The sequence below is a fragment of the Mesoplodon bidens genome (genome assembly GCF_964165515.1).
Source record: "Mesoplodon bidens genome assembly, chromosome: 4".
Classification (NCBI taxonomy): Eukaryota; Metazoa; Chordata; class Mammalia; order Artiodactyla; family Ziphiidae; genus Mesoplodon; species Mesoplodon bidens.
The window spans coordinates 125540901-125554579 of NC_138160.1; the positions used below are offsets into that span (position 1 = coordinate 125540901).

At 41.9% G+C, this 13679-nt stretch overlaps 1 protein-coding gene across 4 annotated transcripts in view; it reads right to left on the reverse strand.

Moving 5' to 3' along the window:
• The window catches only part of PPP2R2B (protein phosphatase 2 regulatory subunit Bbeta), a gene marked incomplete at both ends in the record, with an annotated part of 458963 nt that overhangs the window by 12456 nt on the left and 432828 nt on the right, over positions 1–13679 (reverse strand). The gene's annotated exons all lie outside the window — the stretch shown is intronic.

The following is a 13679-nucleotide window of genomic DNA, read 5'->3' on the forward strand; positions in this document are numbered from 1 at the left end:
CTTAGCATGTATGATGTTGAGCTATACATATTTGCCTACATTTAATTATTTTTGATCTATAGTAATGGCAATTGAGTATGGTTCCACTTAATAAGCATTTCTATTACAATTTTAGGCTGAACCAAACATCAGTCTTCAGGTCACTGAGTAACTCATCCCCCAAGGCTTCCTCTTTCCTGCCCGCTCAACACACTCACAGAGTCATTATCAAATCCTATGTAGAAAATCTATAGGCGGAGACAAGATGGTGGAGAAGAAGGATGTGAGCTCATCTCTTCTTACAAAAACAGCAAGATCACAACTAACTGCAGAACAACCATCAACCAAAGTGATGGAACCTATCAAAAAAGATATCCTACATCCGAAGACAAAGAAGAAGCCACAACAAGACGGTAGGAGGAGCACAGCCACGGTAAGATCAAACTCCATACCTGCTGGGTGGGTGACCCACAAACTGGAAAATAATTTTACTACAGAAATTCTGCCACAGGAGTGAAAGTTCTAAGCCCCACATCAACCTCCCCAGCCTGGGGGTCTGGCAACAGAAGGAGGAGCCCCAAAGAATCTGGCTTTGAGGGTCAGCAGGGTTTGACCACAGGAATTCCACAGGACTGGGGGAAACAGAAACTCCCCTCTTGGAGGGCACAGAAACCCCACTCTTGTGTGCACCAGGAACCAGGGGAAAAAGCAGTGGCTTCATAAAAGCCTAAGCCAGACTTACCTGCTAGTACTGGAGGGTCTCCTGCAGAGGCAGGGGGCAGCTGTGGCTCACTGCAGGGACAAAGACACTGGTGGTGGTAGTTCTGGGGAGTACTCATTGGTGTGAGCCCTCCCAGAGGCCACCATTTTCTCACCAAGACCTGGCACCACCCAACAGCCTGTAGGCTCCAGTGCTGGGATGCCTCATGCCAAACAACCAACATGGCAGGAACACAGCCACACCCATCAGCAGACAGGCAGCTTAAAGTCTTCCTGAGCACACAGCTGCTTGCTAAACACACCCTCTGACATGTCTCTGTCCACCAGAGGGACCTGCACCAGGAAACCTGCACAAGCCTCTTAGACAGCCTCATCCACCAGGGGGTCTACCTTGGGGCCTGGAATTACTATTTTAAAAATTTTAAGTTTGCATGAGATAGAGTTTAATAAGTGGAGTTTTGCTATGTAAGGTAGCTTTACTCTAAATTAGGAATAGATGTTTGATAACTGATTGTTTTTCTATGTTGAATTTTAATCTCTAAAGGCGAACTTAAAGAGTCAAGGGAACTTCCTAAATAGTTGGTAAGCATTAGACAGTCACAGGGGACACCACCTCTTATGTGCTTTAAATATCAGGAAATTAGATCAGGACTTGAAGGGTATTTACTAAACACATTTTTCAAAATACGTGTTTTAGCTAACGCTAAAAAGACCAAGGGTCTGTATTACAGGGAACCTCAACTACTCTAAGGGCAAGGCGGGGGGGGACGCTGTCAGTAGGAAATGGGGAGGAAATAGCAGGAGATGTGAGTTAAATTGCCTTGACATGATGAAGGTTGCTGTGAGAGCCATCAGATCTATTTTTTTCATTTTCAAACTGATCTTGGGAATTGAGTGGGATTTTTTTTGTTTGTTTTGTTTTTTAAAAAAGAGCTTAAAGATCGAGAATGCTTAACAAAAACAAAATCAGAAATGCTTCCCTCCGGAAATGTTTTGGCTAATTCTCATACTGAACTCTGTCTTGTTTTTTCCATAATTGTGCTAAGTTTCAGAGCCTGGGTAGTGAGCTGGTGGTCTCTACCGAGAAGGGAGTCTAGAGGATTTATTTTGCATTTGTAAGGCAAGAGAGAATTTCTCTAATATTATGTGAACTATTACTTATTTTAAACTGGTAGTCTAGTATAATTTTCCCTGACGTAAGTGATATTTGTTCCTCTAGCAACAAAGTATCCTCTAATTTCCAGTAGTTTGTGAAATTGGGGCTGAAGTATCTCAATGTGAACATCTTTCATGTTACAGTAAGTGTATGTTTTCTCAAATTTAAACTAGCTGTTTGAACTTTAAAAGATAACTCTAAATTAGCTGTAACTATTTAGGAAAACATTTGCAAATATCTACTTTAATGAGGACATACAATTCATTATTAATAAAATCTTTTTACACTGTAGTTTGAATTAATGTATTTTATATTTTGCAGTAAAACGTAACTCAGATTTCTACAGGCCTTAAAACCACAGACAGTGGTTCCTATTTGAATTGTCTTCTGTAACAGATTTCAATAAAATTGGACCAACTTAAAAAAAATCACAAAAGAACAAAAGAGGAAGGGGAGAAAAAAAAACCTACATAAACAAATCCCAAACAATTAACAAAATGGCAATAAGAACATACATATTGATAATTACCTAATATATAAATGGATTAAGTGCCTCAACCAAAAGACATGGACTGGCTGAATGGATACAAAAACAAGACCCATATATATGCTGTCTACAAGAGACCCAATTCAAATCTAGGGAGTCATACAGACTGAGAGTGAGGGGATAGAAAAAGATATTCCATGCAAATGGAAATCAAAAGAAAGCTGGAGTAGCAATACTCATATCAGACAAAATAGACTTTAAAATAAAAACTGTTACAAGAGATGAAGAAGGACACTACGTAATGATCAGGGGATCAAGCCAAGAAGAAGATATAACAATTATAAATATATATGCACCCACCATAGGATTACCTCAATACATAAGGCAAATGCTAACAGCTATAAAAGAGGAAATCGACAGTAATACAATAATAGTGGGGGACTTTAACACCTCACTTACACCAATGGACAGATCATCAAAACAGAGGAAACACGAGCTTTAAATGACACAATAGACCATATAGATTTAACTGATATTTTTAGGACATTCCATCCAAAAACAGCAGATTACACTTTCTTCTCAAGTGCACATGGAACATTCTTCAGGACAGATCACATCTTGGGTCACAAATCAAACTTCAGTAAATTTAAGAAAATTGAAATCATATCAAGCACCTTTTTTGACCACAATGCTATGAGGCTAGAAATCAATTATAAGAAAAAAAACTGTAAAAAACACAAACACATGGGGACTAAACAATATGCTACTAACAACCAATAGATCACTGAAGAAATCAAAGAAGAAATAAAAAAATACCTAGAGACAAATGAAAGCACAATGATCCAAAACCCATGGGATGCAGTAAAAGCAGTTCTAAGATGGAAGTTTATAGCAATACAACCTTACCTCAGGAAACAAGAAAAATCTCAAATAAACAACCTAAACTTACACCTAAAGGAACTAGAGAAAGAACAACAAACAAAACCCAAAGTTAGTAGAAGGAAAGAAATCATAAAGATCAGAGCAGAAATAAATGAAACAGAAACAAAGAAAACAATAGGAAAGATCAATAAAACTAAAAGCTGGTTCTTTGAGAAGATAAACAAAATTGATAAACCTTTAGCCAGACTCATCAAGAAAAAAAGGCAGAGGGCTCAAATCAATAAAATTAGAAATGAAAAAGGAGAAGTTACAATGGATACCGCAGAAATGCAAGAGACTCTATGCCAATAAAACGGACAACCTAGAAGAAATGGACAAATGCTTAGAGAGGTACAATCTCCCAAGACTGGACCAGGAAGAAATAGAAAATATGAACAGATCAGTCACAAGTAATGAAATTGAACCTGTGATTTAAAAACTTCCAACAAACAAAGTCCAGGACCAGATGGCTTCACAGGAAAATTCTATCAAACATTTAGAGAAGAGTTAACACCTATCCTTCTGAGACTCTTCCAAAAAATTGCAGAGGAAGGAACACTCCCAAGCTCATTCTATGAGGCCACCATCACCCTGATACCAATACCAAAGATACCACAAAAAAGTGCTGTTTACAATAATCAAGACATGGAAGCAGCCTAAATGTCCATCATCTGTCGATGATGAATGGATAAAGATGATGTAGTACATATATATAATGGAGTATCACTAAGCCTAAAAAAGAATGAAATAATGCTATTTGCAGCAACATGGATGGACCTAGAGATTATCATGCTAAGTGGAGTCAGAGAAAAACAAATATCATAGGATATCGCTTATATGTGGAATCTAAAATATGATACAAATGAACTTATTTACAAAACAGATACAGACTCACAGACATAGAAAACAAACTTATGGTTACCAAAGGGGAAAGGGAGGGGAAGGATAAATTGAGAGTTTGGGATCGACATATACACTCTACTATATTTAAAATAGATAACCAACAAGGACCTACTGTGTAACACAGGGAACTCTGCTCAATATTATGTAATAACCTAAATGGGAAAAGAATTTGAAAAAGAATAGATACATGTACATGTATAACAATCACTTTGCTGTACACGTGAAACTAGCACAACATTGTTAATCAACTATACCTCAATATAAAATAAAAAAATTTTAAAAACCCAAATTCTTTGTAGAAAATCTAATATAATCTAATATAATGAGTTGTCTTTCAAACCTTGCTGAATTAAACCGTAAGTCAAACCAAAATACTAATTTTCACAGAACCATTTAAAAGAACAACAAAAAAACTGATCAATCAGAATTGAACTTGAGAAGTAAAAAACCTATTGAAACAGAAAAACATGAAGTCAATACAGTCTCTGACCCCTTGTCTCAGTCTGTGCCCGTTTCCCTTGGACTTCGATGGAGCACTAATGAAGGCCCCTGGACTCTGATTGGTATCTCAGAGTTGAGAACTAGATTTTCACCTTAGTTTCTATTCAACGTAATCTCATTAGGACTGGGGACTTAGAAACTCCACGCATGCCCCCTACAAACATCCCCAAAGAGAGAGGAATGGGGGCCCTGAGGCTTGGTTACCCCTTACCCAGTGTTTCTTCTGCAAGGCCAGCTTGAGGCAGTAAGTGGGAAGGGCTCTGGAAGCAGTCAATTCCTGCCTCTGTCATTTACCAGCTGTCCACATTCTATTTACTGCTCTGAGATTCCATTTTCCCAGCTGCAGAGTGGACATGCATGTTGCTTGGCACATAGCAGGTCCTCAATAAATGTCAGTCGCTATTTTTATCATGAAAAGCATGCATTGGTTCTGTATTAGCCAATCATATTTCATTTACTAAGATTCTTGGTGGGGAGGGATAAGTTCGGAGTTTGGGATTAGCAGATACAAACTATATAAAAGATAAATGACAAGGTCCTACTGTATAGCACAGGGAACTATATTCAATATCCTGCAATAAACTATCATGGAAAAGAATATGAAAAAATAATATATATGTAGAACTGAATCACTTTGCTGTACACCTGAAACTAACACAACATTGTAAATTAACTATACTTCAATTAAAAGACTCGAGAATTTGGGACTGAGGACTACAGAACCTGGGGATATTTAAATGAAGTAAAGAATATTTACAAGGTTATACCTAGGACTCTGTTCTCCAAAAGTTTGGCATACCAGCAGGCCAGTGTAGCAACATTGTAAAGCCTTAAAGTGACAGCCCCAGAAAATGGAGGTGAAATGAAAGAAAAATTTTAATCAAGCCATGTATCGCTAATTATTTATGTAGAATGTAGAGGCCAGGATATAGATAACATACCCACCAGCACAGCATTTTGTAGTTCATTACATGTTTATGCTTATCCAATTCTTAATATCAACTTCATGAATTCCTTTCATTCATTCAGCAACAATATTTAATGGTGTCAATAATTACTGTTTATGGGAAGCTTATTATGTTCCAGGCCCTAAGCTTTGCATGTTTTATCTCATTTAATCCTTACAACAATCCTATGAAGTGGGAACCATGATTTCTTATTTTATAGATGTGGAAAACTAAGGCACAGAGAGGCTTTGCAACCTGTCCACAGACAACGCAGCAAGACCAAGTAGCTCAACCGAGGAAGAGCTGAATTTTGAACGTGGGTCTATCTAACTTCAAAGTCTCTGTCCTTAATCATGATGCAATTCTGCCTTGTACCATCTACAAGACCTTATTTTAGGAGCTGTAAGAAAATATCAGGGTAGAATCTACATAGCATCATGGAACTATAAAGCTGGAAGGCTCTTTCTTTTTCCTGGCTATTGCACTAAGTATTTTTTATTGTGCATTAATTAGATGAAAGTTAGTGGAAGGGCTCTTAATGCTCTTAGTCCTACTCTAGCCTGTTTACACAGCCCAAGTCCTTAAGAGAATGAATCCATTTCAAACACTTAAGAGCACAGATTCTGTACCAAGGGCTCATGAGTTCAAGCCTTACCCCATCATTAGCAAGTGTAGTTTGGAGCCCCCAGGACTTTGAATGACCCTGTCAACACACCACAAGAAGCCCAGGCCGTCAGGTCATCTCTCACCCCTGGATTCTAATCCCTGTGGCCTGTCTGCAATGAGTAAGCCTTTCCTCCCTCTGTCCTTCTCCCCCAGTTTATGTGCACTGACATTTAATATGTATTATTTGTCTTTCCTAATAGAATACAAGCTCTATGAGGGCGGGGGTTTTTGTCTGTTTTGTTCTGCTGTATCCCCTGGAACATAGGAGGTGCTCAGTAAATATGTTAAATGAATGAATACTGATAATCCATTTAAATTTTTAAATGAAAATAATACTTACCTACTAGGTTCCTTTCATGATCTGTTTAACTATCTAAGCGATACTCTATCCACCTGAAATTTGTTTAAGTCCTTGAAAAGTGTGTAAATAATACAAGTCATCTGTAATTCAAGGTTTTCACCAATTCAGGCTGAGCAATCATTTCTCAGCTATTTAAGTGTCTTTTATGTGCATGCACACACATGCACTACACTTAGTACGTCACCTAGAACATGAAAAGTATTTGTCGGGTGATACATGCCAGGTCCCGTGCTATATGCCAAGGACACAAGGAACAACACAGACCCCGTCCTACCATCATGGAACTCACAGGCTACAGGAAGAGACAAACATTAAACAATTACAGAATTTTCATTGCAGATGTGAAAAGGTGAGATTTTACTGCTTTCCCAGAGGGGAATAAGGGTGCTGGGGAACCAGCTAGTGGAATGCAAATGGAACATCACTGTGTTCCGTGTAATTTACTGAATGGGTGGTACAATAGTATCCAGTGCTTGAGTGACACATCTTGAGACAAATCAGAACTGGTATTTCTCCTAAAGACCCTTGACTTGGCATTAGAAATCCTGCTGATCTGCAGTGTTCTACCAGTTTCTAGAAAATAAAGACATCAAGAGAAGAAATGAAGAGAACCATGGTAGAGAGAGGAAGCAGCCTTGAAGAAAATCCTAATAGCACAGACCTACTCATTGGGGATGTGTCAGATTCACCAACAGGGAGCTTGTGTCTTGGAGACCCCAGTAACAACATTAACAGTGATGATCATGACATCTGCTACCCTTTCTTGGTCCTCCTGCTTTGCATAACTTATCCCATTTAATGCTCAGATTTATGAGGAAGGTACTCTCACTGTCCTTATTTATAGATGAGACAGACCAGAAGAGGCTGAGTAGCTCATGCAGGTAGTGAATAGTAGAGGTGGGCTTTCTACTGACCATCTGCCTGTTACCCTGCCTCCACAACCTGCCTTTCCTTGCATTGTCAGTATCATTTCTGTTTAAACAGTCAAGTCAAAGTGAGCTCCCTCATCTGTTAGATATACCTGTGCATTCCCACTACTGTGCCTCTGCTCCTGCTTACCTTTACCTCTTCCTGTGCCCATCAAGGGATACTGGAAAGAACATCAGACTGGGAGTCAGGGATGCTGGGTTGGAGTCTAGGCTAAACACAAATGAGCCAGCTCTTAATAACACCTGCTATCTGTTGAGCACTTGCGCCGTGTGCTTTACATGTATTAACTCATCTGATATTCACAGATACTCTTTTCCACAAATCAGTACAATCAGTCAACTGAGGCACAGAGGTTCTATAGCTACTAGGACGCACAGTCAGGATCTGAACTCAGTCTGCTTCTAGCCTATGCTCTTAACCTCGGCCTTACTGCCTCTCATTTGAATGACTGGGCAACCATCAACTCTCTGGCCCTGTTTCCTTGTCTATAATATGAAGGAGGTAGGACTGCCAACCAGGTCCCTCCCAGCTCTGAGATAATAAGAGGTCTACGAATCCCACTGGTCTTGTATTTCAACTACAAGTTTAAAAAAAAATTGTCAGTTTTTTATTAATGATATACTCTACCAGGGAAACTAGACACAACTAACTTCTTTTCACAGAGAATAAAACAGCAAATAAAGATGGATAGTGGACACATCACACACACATTTTAAAATAAGTGTTCCATAATTTCAACAAATAAAATGCCCAATTAAGAATTTTCACAGATAATTAGAAAATATATTAAAAAGAACCAAACGGAAATAATAATGAAACAAGGGCAATTAGAACACAATAAATGCATTTAGCCACTAAAGAGAGAATGAGTGAACTAGAATATGTGGAGAATGTATCTCCCTCAAAAGAACAGACTAAAGAATAGAAAGTATAAAGAGATTTCAGGGACACAGGGAATATATGGATAAAGGTTAATTATACATGTAATTGGCGCTACCAAATGCAAGAAAGAAAAGAATAGAAAGTATATTTCAAAAAAAGGGATAATTTTCAAAACTAATGAGTTATCTGGACACTATTTAAAAGCACTACAATCTCCAAGCAGACACACACACACAAACACACACGGTACATCATAGTACAACTGCTAGAAAGCAATGTCAGCTTCCTCTACTAATGCTCATTACTCTAAGCTAGCCTTCCCACAGTGACTTTAGCAGAACGCTCAGGAATATGTCAGGGATTCCAGATTCTGAGGTCAACTGAGCTTTGGAAAGTCCTACTCAATTTTGGGGGTTGATAATGCAATTAGCCTATTAAAAGTGCTGAGAAGTCCTGCAGGTAAACAACAAAAAAATATTCTTTATCTAGGAATCCAGGTTTCTCAACCTTTACAGTACTGAATTCGGGGCCAGAAAGTTTGGGACATTGTAGGATGTTTAGCCACATCCCTGGCCTCAGCTCACTAAGCCCCATGACCCAATGGGGACAACCAAAAATGGCTCCAGGTATAGCCAAATGTCCCCCAGCAGGGCATGGCTGCCCCTGGTTGAGAACCACTGCCTTAATCCTGATTTCAGAGCTTATTGGATCACACCACCGCCCTCTTCCCCATTCCATTTTATTTTTTTTAGAAAATCACTTGCAGCCAGCATCTCTCTAGAATGGAGTTCCCCAGAATACATTTTGGGTTACAGGGCTACTGAGACTTCCTTTCAAATGCTATAGGCTATGGTAGGTGTCCTGCACAGACAATGTTTTGTGTTCTAACATGTACAGACATGAACACCTCTCCACGGAGCTGAAAGTATCTTGTGTTTGATGTTATCCTTCATGGTGCCTGGCACAGGGCTATTCACCTGAGACAGTTCAGATGACTGGCTACATGAATGAGGTCTCGGAAACTCATGGGGAAGGGTTGAAATCACAAATAAGAGAGAAGAAGAGTTAAGAAGAAAACTGCCGACTTTAGAGAAGCTAAAGCTAAAACTACATTTATTACAAGTGGGGCAAAAGTAGAAAGGAAGCATGCAGTGTGCTGGGTGTGGAGTCTGGGACAGCAGAAGAAAGAATGTAGGGAAACCACAGGTAAAGGCTGACCTTGGGTGGGCTGCTTCCTCTGGACCTCACACTGGACACTGCACAGGAACTCATGCCCAAGATGGAGGGTCAGGAGGGGGACCCAAGGCCTCTACCCATTCAGTATGGGGGCTAAGCACACAGGTGGTTCCGAGTTCAGCAGGCCTGGGTGGAAATCCCGCTCTGCTGCTTATAAGTTATGAAGCCTTGGACAGGTGGCTTGACGCCTTCTTCTAAGCTTCATTTTCCTTATCTGTCAAATGGACATAAGAGGCGTCTCTACCTTCTAGGGTGGTTGTGGGGCAGATGAGATCTTTCACGTCAAGCACTTAGCATAGGGCGTGTACCCAGAATAACAGGGGAGGCAGCAACAATGCGGAAGTGGGTGCTGCGTAAGGCAAGCTTGCTGTACAGTGAGTCCAAAAGCCTGATGGGTTCTTCCACTGGGGTCAGATCTTAAGAGCTACCAGTTGTTAAACTGATTTCTAGGTCTTCTATCTGGGCCGTTACACAGACACACAGTAGTTTGTCTCTGGACCATCAGTTGTAGCACACCTTCCTCGGTACACACATCTCTCATTTGGTGCTGAAAGATGTCACCACCACCCTGGCTCTGATGACTCAGGCAGATGAGAGGGAGAGTAAAGGAAACCAGGGAGGGGGATGAAAAAGGAACAGACTCAGAATCACGCACAGGGTTTTAAATCGCCGACTTCTGCTGACATTTTTTCTATGCAGAAGCACAGCTGGCGTGCTTCTCAGTTTGGAGACATGGTTGACAATTTCCCCATAATGGGGACACAACTGGCAATTTTCCTACAGAGTAAGGCAGATGGCAATTTTCCTTCAGAGATATATGCAGGCAACAGTTTTGCCCCTGGAGAGGAAAGGCTCGCCGATTGAGATGCAGCCAGTAATTTCTACTCTACAGAAGACACATTCAGTAATTCCGTCCAGTGAGAGAAACAGCCAACAATTTTCCCACGGAGGGTAAGAATGCCCATGGACCAATAATGCTGGCCTTTATCCAGCTGAGGACAGTGAGAGAAGTTTAAGATTTAATTAGTGGCTACTGTATTACCATGGGCCTAATGACATAGTCTCCAGACGTGGGCTGGAGACTGGAACTTAGATCAGATGAAGACTCAGAGGATTCTGAACTGGGAAACAACAAAGCTTGGCTCTACCTTTGCAATTTGCTTTTCATACAGCCCTTCATTAATTCTACAAATAACTGTTCAACAGTGAACACCGTAGCAACACGATGCATAGCATGACGAAGCAGGAGCAATTCATCTAGAAGAGGTTACACTGGTCCCTGGCTTTTGTATAACCGTTTTCACAATATTTCTGCATGTATTATAATTCGTAAATATCATCTCTTATTTTTATTTTATTTTATTTTATTATTTATTTATTTTTGGCTGCATTGGGTCTTCGTTGCTGCGTGCGGGCTTTCTCTAGTTGTGGCGAGGGGGGGCTACTCTTTGTGGCAGTGCGCGAGCTTCTCATTGCAGTGGCTTCTCTTGTTGCAGAGCAAGAGCTCTAGGCGCGTGGGCTTCAGCAGTTGTGGCACGTGGCTCAGTAGTTGTGGCTCTCAGGCTCTAGAGCACAGGCTCAGTAGTTGTGGCGCATGGGCCTCGTTGCTCCGCGGCACGTGGGATCTTCCTGGAGCAGGGCTCAAACCCGTGTCCCCTGCATTGACAGGTGGATTCTTAACCACTGCGCCACCAGGGAAGCCCGATATCATCTCTTTTAATAAGTAATCATTCAAAGTGAAGATAGAATGAGTCAAAAAAAATTTTTTTTTCCCAGACAGAAAAAAATGGACCGGGCTTCCCTGGTGGCGCAGTGGTTGAGAGTCCGCCTACTGATGCAGGGGACATAGGTTCGTGCCCCGATCCGGGAAGATCCCACATGCCACGGAGCGGCTGGGTCCGTGAACCATGGCCGCTGAGCCTGCGCGTCCGGATCCTGTGCTCCGCAACAGGAGAGGCCACAGCAGTGAGAGGCCTGCGTACCACAAAACAAACAAACAAACAAAAAGGGTCTATTATGCTGGACTACCTGGCGGTACCCAGTGTAATAACAAGGGTCTTTCTAAGTGAAGAAGGAGGCAGAAGAGTCAGCGTCAGAGCGATGCAGTGTGAGAGGGACTCGACTGCGATCGCTGGGTTGGAGGATGGAGGAAGGGGCCAGGAGCCAAAGGAGGCTGCCTCCAGAATCTGGAAAAGGCAAGAAGCAGACCCTCCCGCAGAGCCTCTACAAAAGAGCCCAGCCCTGCAGACCCAGTGAGACACACTGTGGACTTCTGAACTGTAAGATGATAACTTTCTACTGTTTTAAGTCACTAAGTTTACCAAGTGTGTGATCATTTGTTATAGTAATAATAAGAAATTAATACTCTTCTTTTCCCAGACTGTCAATAAAGGGAGGGGACAGGGCTTATGAGCCCCCCCTCCCCCCATCTCTGGGAAGCTGCTCTTATTTCTCTGGGCTGCAGTGGCCGCTGGCTCCCTGAAGAGCCTGCTCCCTTTCAGCAGCTTCTCCTCTCCAGCTGGCCTAGCAGGCAGACCAGAGAGGCCCGGGACAGGTTGCTGCTTCCCAGGGAGCTCATGAACCATCACAGCTCAGCCATCATCTCCTCCCAGCATTCCCGTGGCCACCACTGTGGCTGCTGCACCCACAGGCTGACACAGTCCAGAGAAACTAGAACACAGCAGCTGCAAAGCAGAGCAAGCCAAGCGGCTCACAGACCATCGGCATATAGCAGTAGAACATGAGGCTGCCTGTGATCCTGCTGTGCGCTGGGTAACTCTTCCCAAAGCAATGCCACGTCCCTGCTCGGACACCTACAGTGACTCCCCATTGCCAACAGCCACCAGTCCCATCCACTTGGCCTGGCATTCCAGGCCCTTCGTATCAGGCCCTGGGTCAGCACTCCAATGTTTCTGCCCACTTCTCTCCTGCTCAAATTCTCCACTGCAACCTGGCTGGCTGACTCATCATTTGCACCAAGGTCAGAGAACTCTTTACTCCAGGGGCCAATCAGGTAGTAAGATAGATGAAGCATGCATGGGTACACAACAGGGAGTGGTAGGGACTGTGGCAAACTAGTGTCCACACCCTGTTTCCACTGAGCTCCAGCTGCCTGCTGCCACACAGGAATGTGGGTCCAGCATTGCCAGATCATCTCAAAGTCTACATTTTTCTGAGGAACCTTGATGTTTCAATGTTAGTAAGTCATTAAACATTTTAAGTATGTGCTCAAACACAAGCCACCTGTAAGCCATACGGGCTGTAGCGTGTGACCTCTGTTTTACATGCTTCAATAATGATGCCCGATGTTTATGGAGCATTTAGCATGTGCCAGGGCTTGATCCATGCTCATTCCCCTCCCGTCTTAGTTTGTGCTGCTATTACAGAATACCATAGACTGGGTGGCTTATGAACAACAGAAATTTCTCATAGTTCTACAGGCTAGAAATCTGAGAGCAGGATGCTAGAATGGTCTGATTTGGGTGAAGGGCCCACTCTGGGATGCAGAGGGTCATTTTCTTATTGTGTCCACATGTTGTATTCATGAGGGTTCTTTCGACCTTCATGACCTAATCATCTCCCAAAGGCCCTACCTCCTAGTACCATGACATTGGGGGTTAGTATATCAACATAAATTTGCGGGGGATATACAATCAGTCCAGAATACCATTCTATCCCTGCTCCCCTGTTTCTCTGACTCCTGTTCAACCATCAGGGCTCACTGCCTCTTCCAGGAAGACTTCCTTGACCACCTCAGCCCACTGCATCCTTTCCTTCCCCTTACTGGTTAATTTGGTCACTCTCCATACTTCTCCCTGTTATTTAAAAAAAAAAAATATATATATATGCAATATATATAAAACATATATATGTTCAGAATTTACAAGTAATCCGAGTTCAGGGAATGGGATCCACAGAAAGGTGGCACTAGTGATAACAACAGCACGTGCTCCCTGACAGAATGATTTTCATTTCACAGCTTGGAGAGAC